The sequence below is a fragment of the Monodelphis domestica genome, chromosome 1 (genome assembly GCF_027887165.1).
Source record: "Monodelphis domestica isolate mMonDom1 chromosome 1, mMonDom1.pri, whole genome shotgun sequence".
NCBI lineage: Eukaryota > Metazoa > Chordata > Mammalia > Didelphimorphia > Didelphidae > Monodelphis > Monodelphis domestica.
The window spans coordinates 751532376-751545765 of record NC_077227.1 but is presented as its reverse complement, the minus strand read 5'-3'; positions in this window follow the sequence as shown (position 1 = coordinate 751545765).

The following is a 13390-nucleotide window of genomic DNA, read 5'->3' as shown; positions in this document are numbered from 1 at the left end:
CTTTCTCTTTTTGTTTTGCTCTTTTTTCTTTGATTCTATTTTTCTCTTTCTGTCTTTATTTATCTTTGTATTTCTGAGTTGCTGTGTCTGTCTGTCTTACACATACACACACAAACACACACAGACACACATCACACACATTCTTCCACTGTTTAATCTGGCAGAGGAGGCAATAGCAGGTAACTTGTACAATCTGGAGGCAATATCAATAGAGGATGACAAAAAAAGGCACATGTTAGATACATTTAAACAATCTTGGTTTTTCTCCCAAAGTTTTCCTATATCTTGACCCCTTGATACATGGTAGATGACTCCTTTTCCCTAATCCTGTAACATATATGACCTGGAGGATGATTTGACATGTTCTTAGCTCTATGTCCCCACTGCCACTTTTAGACTCTCTCTCTAGAATTTCAATACCCAGCTCCCAGTTTACTCCAACTCAGTGTTTGGAATGGACACTAATATTCTAAATAACATCAGACTCCAGAGAGCTACCACTCCCTTGCTATTGGAAGCCAAGCCTCTTTTGTTGCCCAAAACAGGATTAGATTATTTTAAATTTGTCATCTCACAGATGATGAACACTGACCTCACTAGGAAGGACATCTTATTTACAAATATTCCTCCATCTAATACTTTAAAAGTTGATTTTTTTATGAGCCTCTAAGTTAGATATTAACTTTATCCCCTCTAATTTCTGTGTGATTGTATTCAAGCCATTTTTCTAGCTTATAAAATCCTTTTACATTTTGCCTCAGTCACTCAATGTGTTAGATGCTTATCTCACCTTTGGATCATCTATAAATTTTTTAAGCATTCTATCTGTTCAAATGAAAATAAAAGTTAAACAGCATGAAGTTAAACTAAAGCACTCCAATGAACACTTCTTCCAAGGTGACATTGATCATCATTGACTACTTAAAGTCTAATCATTTAAACACTTCTGATCAAGCCAGTAAATCCATCAGTAAATATTTGTTAGGTTTACTACATGCCAAAACCTATAGTAATTGTGAGGGATGCAAAGACAAAAGTGAGAGTCCCTGTCCTCAAGAAGTTGACTTTGAATTATGGGGATAAAGCATGCAATGGATAAATAGATACAGGGTATGGATTGAGTGGCCCCAACTTGTAGTTTTTTTTGATGAAGGGAGCTCCTTTGTGATTAAACAGTTCCTACTAATGAAATAAGTTGTTCTGCAAGTCATAGGCTCAGAAAAATTTACCTAGACTACAGAGACATTAAGGGATTTGCTAAGAGTCCCCCAGATAGCATATATTGGAAGGATGTCTCAACTCAGTGTCTTTTGGAACTCTGAATCTCTCTTTATATGCTATTCCTTAAACAATCTAAGTATAGTAATTGATTTTGATCTTCTAACAATTGGAGTCATTAATATTGGCCTCTTATTGGAGATGGTTTTTAAAGTAACCCTTGGAAGAAAAGTTTCTAAATGGCATTAATGTAGAAGGAGAGTGTGCAAGACACCAGTGACTACATTTGCAAAGGCAGAGATGGGGGATGGAATGAAATACTTGGAATCCTTCTTCTTATACTGTTGACCAATCTAGCTTAAAAATAATAATTATTATGATAGGAATAAAATAAATAAAAGGCACAACCGTAACAGTAGTAGCAGCTAGTATTTCTATAGTGTTTTAAGGTTTGCAAATCACTTGACAAATATTTCATTTTATCCTCACAAAAACCAGAGCTTTCAGTTTTGTTTCCATTTCTAAAACAATGATACTAAGAACGACATTCATAAAACCTAAGTATACTATACCTAGAACATTTCCTTGATCTAGCAGTTCAGTGAGTTGGGTTTTTTAAAAGAAAAGAAGGAAGTATTGTCAGCTTGGCATGATCTCTCCTTGGTGAAACCATTCTGGCTATAGAGAAAGAAACAATAAATGTACAAATAAGGAATCTGGTCATATGGTATAACTCCAGGTTAAAGGTAGATCAGAAGCACTGTGGAACAAAATAATGGGAAAATCATCCTATTATCACCCTGAATAAAATGACATTTTTTGAATAAATGTGTTTTCACCAATTTAAAATCTTAGGGGGAAATAATGCTAAATTCATCACCTTTTATTTTTTCTTCTCATGGAATGTCTTGTCACAGCATTAGAATCACTAACATCCAGAAACAGAGTTTAAGAAATGTTGATATATAGGATATACTTATGTATACATATATCCTATATATCCACATATGTATATATATATATATATGTATATTGCTAACATACAAGAAACATTAAATATGGATCAGGTTCCTACATGTGTTCATTAGTGTGTATATGCAGAGAGGGACAGATGAAATAGAGATGAAGATGGAGATGAAATATCAATAACCTGATCATATTTATGCATATGAATATATACACCTATGTGTATATGTATCTGTATGTATATGTGTGTACATACACACACATAATCAGTTAGATGACACAATTGGTGGACCATGGACTTAGTGTCATGAAGGTCCAAGTTCAAATCTGGACATAGACATGAGTATCTCTGTAATCCTGGGAAATCACTTATCCCTATTTACCTATATGTTTCTTTATATGTATGTGTGTATAAATATGAATATGTATATCAATATATATCTGTCTATACACACATGTGTGTATATACAATGTTTACAATGTTGTATATACATACATGGATGTATACTTCCACATGTCTGTATTTATTTATAGTGTACATGTATATCTATATAACATAACTTTTACTGGTAGAAGTTCCTTACTGGGAGAGCTCCTTGTCCCCTGGAAATCCCAAGTTCCTTCCAGATTTCCAGATTCTATACTAAAACTGAACTCTAACAATCCAAAGGCACAAAATAGCTTATGTACAATATCACATTTGATCCTTAAAGTGACAGTGTGAAATAGTTGCTCTTATTATCCCTATTTTTTCTGATGGGGAAGCTGAGGCTTGGAGATGGTAGATGACCTGTCCAGGGTAATACAGCTAATATATGTCTGAGGTAGAATTCTAACTAATTGCTCCTCAACCCAAGTTCAGTACTTTATTTGCTATTCCATGTTAAAGTTACTTAAATGAAATCATCTCACAGTATTAAAAGTACATTTTGTTATCACCCTTCTATGAAATTCAGGAAGATCCACAGCCTCATAGAATTGTTTTCCAGAGTTTTAGAAATGTAAGAAACATTAAGATCATTTAGTCATTGCCCTAATTACGCACATGAAGAAATTGAGGCACACAAAGAGATTCATGTACAATATACACACATATTTCAGACAGAGAAAGTTGATAGAAGTCTTGCTTTGATATATAACATAAACATACAATATTTAAGTATTCCTTAGATTTTAAAGTAAGCCAATGACATTTCCCTATCACAAAAAGTACACCATACAACAGAGAAACCCCCTTAGCCCCCCAACCCCCAGCAAATAGTTATAACTCCTACCAGCCCACAAATATACAGAGAAATCCATCACCTCTGGAGGTTAAATGGGAATTTTATTTGTCTCATTACTCATGACTTGTAGGGCTGTCATTGGTGAATAATTTAGAATTTGAATAATGTGGTATATACAGTAGCTACTGTATTATTCATTTTCTGTGGTCCCAGTGCTACAGCTCGTCGATTTGTCATTTGGGGGTTCAGAGGAACGGGGACATAATTGCGCTTCAGAAGAGAACATGCTGTTCAGAAAGCAGAAGAGAGTGAGCCAAGCAGGAGAATGTTCCCACGTGGCTTTAGCAGCTGCAAGTCTCTCAGCAATGCAAGTTCATTTGAGTTTTACTCATTGAGATAATTCAAGAAGATGCTCAATTTCTCCAGTTAATTTATCAGATGTTTAATCTCTATTTTAAAAGGGTTTTTGATATTTTAAATCAAAATAGACCTAAGATAGTGACAGGAACTGTCCAGTAAAAATAAAATCCCATTTTAGAAAATACAGATGTTATTAATGCTCTAGCAGGTCTTGGCATAGGCACCATGGCTCGTAGTTACAAGGGGAACAGAAGATGATACACTAGAGTGGAAACACTCGGAAGCATTAGGCTGGGGTTTGGGACCAGTCCTCTAACACATACTAGCTTTGTAAAACTGGAAAACATATGAGGATTGTAAATGGCATAGTAAATGGCTTCTAGATCATGTCATGTAAGGAATATTTGAAGACAGGTATAGAATGCAGAGTGGCCATCCTTGGAATGAGGAAGACATACATTTAATGAGTACTTCTAATACTCAAGAATTGTGTGGCCTTCACTTCACTTTACAGTGCTTTAGGACACTACTTAATATACTTATATATAGTTTATAGATGAATTGTTGATTTCTTTTGGCAAAGGGAGTTTCTACAACGTGAAATCCACATATGAATGAAATCATGCCTGAAAAAATGGATAATATTTTATGACATAAAATATAATTTATATAATATAAAATATAAATGAAAATGCATATTAATCTGAAGGTTAAATGAAAGGAGAATTCTAAAGAAGTAGGTTATAATATAGGTTAAGAACCAGAATAAATGGTGAGGAAATAGGCTTTAAATCACTGAAGGCCACTAAAAATAGGTCAACTTTCAAGCTAACCAAACTTTATATAACTGTAGAATTCCATTTAAGACAAGAGTTTCAAATCCATTTTTTTTCCTCCTATTAGTACCACCCTTAGAGGAAGGAAAGCAATTTTCCATCCCTATGTTCTTTATCATGAAAATAAACATCATCCAAAGTTTTTCAAGACTCAAATCTGAGCCTTATAAATCCAAGGTCTATGTTCTTTACATTATAGAAACTTATCAATAAAATGGCACATTTCAAGATCAGTATTAGAAGCAATATAGAGATAAATGGAATAACCCTCAGAGGTCATCTAGTGAATTACTCTTATTTTACATTTGAAGAAACAGAGGCCAAGAAATATTAGATGACTTTATACCAAGTTCATAGTGCTAGCTAGTAAGTGATGGAGCTAAGATTTAAAAATAATAATGTTTATTTCACCAAATCTGGCACCCCGTTATAGATAATGCTTGCTGATGGTTTTAGATAGATATTATCTATCATTTTAAAGAATATTTTGTTAATCTCAAGGTTTTTTAGTATTTGTCATAAGACTGGGTGTTGTATTTTGTCAAAAACACTTTTCTGCATCTTTTGGGATAAGCTTATGGTTTCTGGTGGCTTTGCTAGAGATGTGGTCAATTATTCTGACAGTTTTCCTAATGTTGAACCACCTTTTCATTCCTGGCATAAAACCTACCTGGTCATAGTATATGATCCATATGATATATAGAAATTATCTCCTTTCTTGTATTGTATTTATAACTTTTGCAACAGTCTTTATTAGTTAGATTGTTCTATAGGGTTTTTTTGTTTCTCTCTTCTTGGTTGATATCATATTAATGACATGAAAGGAATGTTAGAATTCCTTTTGTTATTTTCCAAATAGTTTGTATAATATTTGAATTAATTGTTCTTTAAAAGTTTGGTAGGATTCACTTTTGAATTTCTATGGCCCTGGGACTTTTTGCTTAGGAAATTCATAGATAACTTGTTCAATTTCTTTTTGCTGAGATGGAGTTGTTTAAATATATTTCCTCTTCTCTCCATTTGGGAAATTCATATACATTTAAAATATACACCTATTCCTCACAGATTGTCAGATTTAGTCACATTACTGGGCAAAATAATTCTTGATAATTACTTTAATTTCTTCATCTTTGATTTGCAATTCTACCTTTTAACTTTTGAAACTTTGGTTTCAACAAGTTTTTTTAAAAGCACTTATTATGTACCAGGTAAAGGTTTAAGTGTTGGCATACTCATTCAGAAGAGATACCAGATCTCTCAAAGAAATATATTCTAGAAAGGATGAATAACATAGACAGAAAGAATTCAATATAAATGCAGTAGCTTTCCTCCCACAGGGCCTATGACATCTCTACTTCATGGCTTTATCAGTATGCATGAAGGGGTGAGGGGTCTTTTCCCAATATTCTAGGCTTATTTCCCCATTTTGAATTCATTCTATTCCACTGTTAGGCACCAGAAATTGTTAATACAGTCATATTTCATCAACTCATATGAATTCAATTTTGAAATAGAATATTTGTTTTAAAGATGTAGAACTAACTAACAGAAGTACCAAAGACTCTCCATAGTACTTCCTTGGTGATGAGGCAGAGGTGGCTCAAACATTTATATTCTTTCTAAGCAAAAGCCTACCAATTTCACTTCTCCATGCAACTTCATTTCTTAGTTGTCTCAGATGAGAAAATACTCATTGATTAGAAATGAAATGATGATGAGAATTCAGATGAGAAAACTCATTGATGAGTTTGAACCTAAGATTATTATTCCTCTGGACTTCCAGGCTATTTTAGCTGTGTGTGAACTTGGAAATAGAGAACACTCCCAGATCCCCTGGCAGCTCAACTTCCTGATTTCTTACGACACACAAAATTAGGTCCTCTAATCACCTTCCCTTAAAAAATAAAAAGCTACAGTAAGGAACAGAGGCCCAAAGACATGTATACATATGTATATTCATATGATGAAATATATGAGAAATAGGAAGAAGCTAATTATACCTTTGTAAACTTAGATTTCACAGCTATTTCAAATGGTCTTCCTGCATTCCCTGCTTCATGAGTAGTGGATGTCAGAGAACATGTAAGATTTGAAAGACATTATATAATTACCCTAAGTCCTAATGCAGTCATTACAGAAAATTCCTCTCATTTGGGGATTGGTGATTTCTAGTTTATAATGTTTCCAAGACCGATTGCTGCTAAGGGATGTTACAACAAAATGGAATGTTAGATCTCAAAGAAGCCTTAGAGATGATCTAATAGTATATTCTTATTTTGTGGGATAGGAAATAGAGATGTTACAAAGCACAGTAAACATTTGAGTTAACAGAGCCAAGGATATCAAGTATCTAGACAAGTCAGAATATTGTACTGGAACAAAGAAGCTGATGCTAACATGGGCAGAAATGTAAATTCTTACACTTGGGTCCAAAAGAATCAACTGCTAAGCATTAAGTTGGTTCAGCATGCTTTGCCATTGGTCTTTCCAAAAACTTTCAGGGAATTTTAGTGGATGTAGTATATGGCTAATTATAATTGGAGTGTGCCATATGGCAAGTAAATATTAACAGAATCTTGAGGGATATCAATAGGGATGATTGGAGAAACCAAGCTTCCTGGAATAAGGAGTTGATGAATCCTTCTGTCACCTGCCTTACATTTTGACCCTGTCAGATACATTATGCCCTACCTGTTGATAATTTCCATTTTTCCTACATATATTTAACCCATAACTATTTCCCCTCTCCCTTTGGTTACTGGTATTTTAATAAATATTTGTTGACCTACTGACCTAGTCCAGTCTCCATTCAATAAGTGCTATGCACTAAAGATGCGAAGAGACAAAAACAATCACTGACTCAAGGAGTTTGCAGTTGAATGGGGGAGACAAAATATAAAGATATATATGAATAGAAAATCATATTCATGACAGAGAGGATATAATTAACATATAGAAGGCACTGTAATTAAAAGGGATTAGGGAAGGATTCCTGTTGAAGTTGAATTTCAGTTAAGTCTGAAAGGAAGACCAAGAGTTCAGTGGTCAGAATGGAAAAAGGGGGGGGGCGGAGTTCCAAGCATGAGGAAGATCTAAAGAAAATATCAGGAGGCCAGAGATGGAATTTCTTATTTGTAATACATAAAGAAAACCAGTGTCACTGGACTGAAGGTGAATAAGGATGTCAGGCAGTAAGGTGAAAAGACTAGAAAAATAGTAGGTGGTTAGGTTACAGAGTGCTTTGAATTTTAAAGTGAGCATTTTGTCTTTGCTCCTAGAAGCAATATGGGGCCATTGGAATTTACTGAGTGGGATTGAGGCTGATAAAGTCAGGTTTGCATTTCATGAAAATTACTTGAGTAGCTCAATGGAAAAGGGATTGGAATGGGGAGAGCTGACCAACAAGCAGCCTATTATAGTAATCAAGGTATGAAGTGATGAGGACCTATACCAGAGTGATGGCAGTGCCAGAGGAAAGAAGGGGATCTATTTGAGAGATGTTGTAAAGATGAAAACTATAGTCCTGTTTCTGCAAAATAAAATTTGTAATAAGCTTGATGTCAAATTGTGCAGGACTTTAAATGCCAAAAAAAAGAGTTTTGATTTTGCACAATATGTAAAGGGGAGCCATTGATGCTTCTTCATCAGGGGATGGATATGGTAATATCTATAGTTTAGGAATACCAAATGGCTATGTTGAGGGTTCTTTGAAGAGGAATGAAACTGAGTATAGAGAAATTAATCAGAAGCCTACCTAGAACCATAGTAAAAGCATTATGGGTATAAAGGGCACACAGTGGTTGGTTATCAAGTATGAATGAAAGGTGGTTTCTTAAGCGATTACTCCAAATTTGGCTTTAAGTAGAATTCATCAATCACTCTGACTTAAGCCTCCATGTAACAGCATCTCTGAGCTATCCATGAAAGCCATGCAAATCAATGTCCACATCCTTGCTACATCCAAACTGACTACTGAGCAGCTCTTCTGTACCTCCAAAATTATTTCAGTCCTACTACATGGGTATGATTTTTGCTGTTTATGTTTTAGTCTCAGCCTGGATGGTAGGGATTTTACATAGATCATATCTCTGGTTACCAAGACCCTTGACAATTTCTACTAGCCAGGTCTTTGGTGGACCCAGGCCTCTGCAGTGACTCATGTCTAGTCTTGCCCTTCTTTTTATTATAATTATACTAATTTCATTCTTTGTCTTGGACATTACTTTGTTAATTTTATGGTTGGACTTAATATCAAATTGGTGGTTGTCAGGAATTTAATTTCTAAATCCCAAAATGAATTACTCAAGGAAATGGAATCATGGTAGATTATTTTACAATAGAGGAAGATATTAAGGAAGAGAGAAAAGGGGAGAGAGAGAGAAAAAAACTCCAGCTTCCTCTGAACCAGTTAGAAATTGTAAGGTACCAGTCAGGGGAAAGGAATCTCAAGACAATGGGCCTTTCTCAGAGGTTCACACCTCCAGAAAGGCAAGGAAAGTAAGTCAGCCTTTACACTCACCATGGTGACCATCTAAAAGCAAAGCATTTTGAGGTCCCCTGCACAAGGTCCTCCAGGGGTCCAGTTCCACAGCCAAGTGTCTTCACTCCAAGTCCGAGTGTCTGTCTTCCAGTCCCTCCTCAAGTGTCTGTCTTCCCTCCAGCTCCAAATGACTGTCTTCACTCCAAGTCCGAGTGACTGTCTTTTCCATTCCAACTTCGAGTAACTGATCCTGTTCAACTCCAAGTGTCTGAATGATCCTTGTGTGTCTCTGTTTCCACTATTTAAAGACCTTTTTCTCTTGTGTCACCTGCCCTAAAATTTACATTTACCAATAACAGACAATGCTCCTTTCCAGTACTGACCACTCTTTCACACATGGGTCACAGACCTCCCACTCCATGTATGAAATGGGTGTTCATAACTTTTTTTTGTTAGTTCACACCTTTTTGTAGTTAGTTCACAGCTTTTTGTGGTTATGCCATGCCATTTTGTGGTTAAAATGGGTAGATCTATTTTAAATACTGGGTTTACACTTTGGGGGATTAAATTCTATAGATTGACAGAGGATTACAATTTAATCTTCACAATAAAGGAAGATCTAAGTACCTTCATTGTTACAATCAGGGGAGAGCCAAATCCTATCTTCTCAGTTCTATGAGAGACAATGCAATATTGGGAGTGCCAAGTTTCAGAGGTGGAAGAGACTTTAAAGGCTATCTAGTGGAAACTCTGCCTGAAGAAAGATCCAGTCAACAATACACTTGCCAGTATATTCTTAAAGATCTCAGATACTGAAGAACTCTATTTCTATTCCACTTTGGGGAGCTTTGTCAGGGCCTTAAAACAAAGTAAATATTTTATTTTAACTTGTACCTATTACTCCTTCTCATGCCCTCTTTATCCAAGCTGAACATGTCTAATTTAATCCTTCTTCTAGACCTCAAGCTTTCGATACCTGAGAACATGACAGCAAGCAAATCTCTGCTGAGTCTTTATTTTTTTGCATAATAGATATCTAGATGACACAGTGGATAGAGTACTAGACTTGGAGTTAGGAAGAACAGAGTTTAAATCCTTTGTCAGATACTAGCTGTGTGACTCTGAGCAAGTCAATTAATCTCTATGTTTCCTTATCTATAAAAGAGAGATAATAAGAGTACCTACCTTTCAATGTTATTATGATGATCAAATGATTTAACTTATATAAAAAAAATAAACCTTAAAGGGCAATAGGAATGTGAGAATCATCATCATCATTATGGGTTGCTCTGAGGGTCAAATGGGGAAGATATTTAAAGTTGTCTACAACCTTTAAAGACCCATGATAGCCATTTTATTCATTGTTTTGTGACTGTTGTTAGTACCTTGTATCTCTGGGGAAACAGGGACCTCAGTAATATACATTTCATTGTAGGTTAGAGACAGGATGATGAATTGGAAAGAAGACACAATTAAGTGTAGTGAAACGTATTCTAACTCCTGCTATTCTGATAACTAGATGTGTGACCCCAAAGTCATGGTGGTGGTGTAGCTATTGTTGTTGGTTCTCAGGCATCACCCATTTTTAATTTACATGAATTATCCATCTTTCATTTACATATCTAAGGCATCCTCCATCTTTACAAATCTGTCATTTGAAGCGACTATGGTCTGGGGTCACTGATGAGAAGAGGTCACAGAGTAGTCTCAGGAGACAAGCGTTTGGCTGAGACCCCACCAGTTTTAAGCGATCAAGTATTTTGCTGGAAAACAAGCCAAAGCCATACTATTGGTTATAAAATTAGGCACTTGCTTTTTGGTTTAATTATGTATTTTATTAAATGAAAACCCTTTGGAATCAATAGACAAACCTAGAGGGATATTTGCATGTCTGATCATTGCTCATCTCTCTTCCTTGGCTCCTGTGCCATCCTACTGTGGGAGGGAAGATTCATGCAGTAATGAGATCACTCTAAAATATTTTGAGTGCAATTTACTCAGTGAAAATGAAGTTAAGCATTTTAGAGTTTGGGGGATAGAAGGTGAATGATATTCACTTTTAACATGTCACATGATTTTGACATTTAATAATCCAGAAATCCTTCAGGCTGTTCCCTGCTTGATGTGCTTTCTACTGTTTCTGTAAATGTGGAAAATAATAGCTTTAGCCACTCAGAACCAGACTTTTAACTCAGATCCCCACCTTAATTGGAAGTGAGTTGTGAATGCTCATCTGGCAGCCTCTGACCAATAGGTCCTTTAGTATGAATCTTGAAATTTCTCAGACTTGTGAATGTTAAAAATTTCCACATTGGGGAATTCTCCATTTGAACAATTCCCTACTAGGAACATTCACCATTTTGACAGTGAGAACTCTACTTGGATCAGAAATGGGAGGACCTCTGCTCCACCCATACTTAAGACTGCTTTAGGGGAGAAAACTCCTTGCTAAATAATGAAAGTACTTAAAACCATACTTATAGTGAGGCAAAAAGTTCTTTAAGCCATGCCTATTTTTAGAATTAATACAATGGGGTGCTAAGTACCTATAAAGGTCAGGCATCTTGTAAACTTGCCAGAAGCAAAGAGGTGAAAACTTATTCAGAAGTTTTTTTCTAGTTCAAACTTACTAAAGGGATTAGTCAACCCAGCAGTGAATTCAGAATGGGTTGTCCTTTGGAAAAACATCTACTGTGATTGGTAGATGTAAGGACTTAGGGGAGGTGACATAGGAGAAAACCCCCTATATAAGAAAAAGCAGAAATCTTTTATGGGAATCCTTTTGGACGTATCACTTAAGCAGAATCCTTTTGGAAAATCCTTTTGGAGAAAAGCTCTTGGGAGAGGCTCTGAAGAAGGGATGCTCTTGGAGGACAATCTCTAAGGAGGTCTCGCTGGTCCCCTCCTCTGAGGGGACTCTGTCCCTCTGGAGGCTCTTGAGAGAGGCCCTTTGAAACAGTTTCTGGCTGGAAGTCTCTCTGAGGAGACTCTGTCACTAGAATCCTTGCTTAGACAGACCTTGTGGTGAGTGATAAAAGACTGACTGACTAATCTCTCTCTAAGACTCAGGTCTAGGCCATGTTGGCTTAAGGCCCTTCATACTTATTCCTTTCTTACTCTTTCTCTCTTTCTTTGATTCCTCGTTGTATTATTAATTAAAATCTCTATAAAACCCAGTTGACTTGGGTATATTCATAATTGGGAATATTTCCCTGGCGACCACCTTATATATTGATTTAAAAACAAGACACTGTAGTGAAACATATTTTCTGCGGTCACAATTTACTCACCCACTCTTATATCTACTACAATTTATATCTTCAACTATTTTAACTCTTACAGTTTATGACCCCAACTCTTTTAACTGCCACAATTTATGGCTCGACAACTATTTTAAATATAACAATTTATGTCTCTAACTTTTGATTATTACAGTTTATGACCACAACCATTTTAATTATTACATTAGGGACATCACATTGAGTAATTGATATGAACTACTCTCAGAGAGAACCATCCATAGATTCCCATCTTATCTTTCCAACCATCTTCTCCCAGGGGCACTGATTATTAGTAGTTTTGAAATTCACATTACTCTAGAATTGTGTCCAATGGAGTTATCAAGGCAGCTGCTTTGTACAAAGTGGCAAAAATTTATAGGATGGTATAAATAATTGCCACAAACATACACAAAATCTTTGGCTTTATAAAGACCTCAAAGGGAATCTAAGAGTCACCAGTTGGTACAAGTGACTCATACTACATTTCCAATTAATTACCTTATTATATTCCTTCTGCTTGAATGCTTCCTCTGTCAGATAACTCACTGCCCAACAAGACCACCTTTTTTGATTTATAGAGAATGTAAATTACTACTAAAAAAAACTTTAAAAAAATCTGAAACAATGAATCTCTGAAAGAGCTATTCATTGGTCTGTGAGCAACACAAATACATTCAAATTCCTGTACAATCTGACTGCCACCTAACTTTCAAAGATTCATGTCTTTTTTAATATATTCTATGTTCAAAGAAAATGGTCGGCTCTATGCACCTTTTCCATGACAGCCCATCTTCCATCCCCACACATTTTCAAAGACTGTCACCTCAGTCTAGAATATCCCTCTTCCTCCATTCAGTATCTTCTTTCTTCACTTCTTTCAAAGCATAACCCAAGTGCAGCCTCATAGAAAAGGCCTTGCTGGCACCCCATCCTTTTTTCTGTCAGTGTCTTCTTCATACTTATGTACAAGTGAACAAGTAGAGACCCAGCCCCTGATTGGATATTCCCCAAGCTGTCCCTTTC